This window comes from Phalaenopsis equestris, unplaced genomic scaffold, assembly GCF_001263595.1.
Source record: "Phalaenopsis equestris unplaced genomic scaffold, ASM126359v1 Scaffold000202, whole genome shotgun sequence".
Classification (NCBI taxonomy): domain Eukaryota; kingdom Viridiplantae; phylum Streptophyta; class Magnoliopsida; order Asparagales; family Orchidaceae; genus Phalaenopsis; species Phalaenopsis equestris.
The window spans coordinates 4,598,106-4,599,367 of NW_018164644.1; positions in this window are offsets into that span (position 1 = coordinate 4,598,106).

A 1,262-nucleotide genomic window follows, 5' to 3' on the forward strand; every position below is an offset into this window, starting at 1 on the left:
ATATATATATATAACTTTTGGAGCGAATAAATAGATGCTTTCCTTGGCAACTACTCCAGGAAGCACCCTACGGGCAGACCAGCCATGTGCATGGGCGACCCAAAGGCTTCCTTCTCATAAGCTAAAGATGGAAGTTTATATACATCAGAAGCTTTTAATAAGAAGAATCATAAAGAGAAAAATTATAGTGAATACCATATACTAATGTAAATATTGAAGGATTTTAAGAGAAACACTTTTGAATATAATTAAGCAATACAATATTTATTTTACAATTAATTCTAATTATTTTTCATTGGGACGATTTCAGTCTTCATCTAATGAGTCTGTAGACTATTTTGACACTTATATAAACTCTATGACTAAATAATTCCGAATCAAATGTAAAATTTAAAATGAAATAATAATTTGGATTAATTTAACCAGTCATAACCATACTTAAGAAACTAATGAAATATGTTGGAATCTTTAATGACTTGTTTAGAATTAATATACCACCAAAAATAATCCATCTCTTGCCGTTCGTTTGTCTTCTTCACTGGAAACTGTTAAGAAATACCTGCAGAAGCTTCAAGTTGGTTAATATATAAATATATCAGCAGCATTATTTAATTTAGGAAGTGGTTTGTCAGTCAGCTCTTCCCCCACTAATGCGAGTAAAAATTAGAAAAAATAATTTTAAATTATTTATGGCCTGCTTATCGCTATCAAAAAATTATTAAAATAATTGGAAAATAGTAAAAGGATAATTTCTATGGATTAAATAATATGCGTTGATCGAAGATAAACATAATATTAGTGGAGATTATAAATATGGAGAATCAAATGAATCTACATGATATAATACTACATTATTATGACTTATAATGTCATAATTTTGAACTATAGTCAATGTATTGTTAAATATTACTTTGCATAGCATGGGAACATAAAATCATCAAGCACATTCAAAATATGGCACGTCAGCACGATAGACAATTCAACGATTTTCATCAATTCTTCTTATTTCGGAAAAGTTGTAACTCACATCAACTCAGTAATGAGAACAAGTTCGATCCCGTCAACCCGTCTCATGTTTTGGTGAAGACACTAGCTACACCAACAAAAGCAGCTTCATGAAAGTTGAAGTTGTCTCAATCTTCTTCCTTGTGTTGTCATTTATGTAACATCTCTTGACCCCGCAAATAGAGAAGACCATTCTCAAGGGAGGGCACTTTTTCTCCATCAGCTTCTCCACTTTCCATTTCCTTATAGGCTCTGCC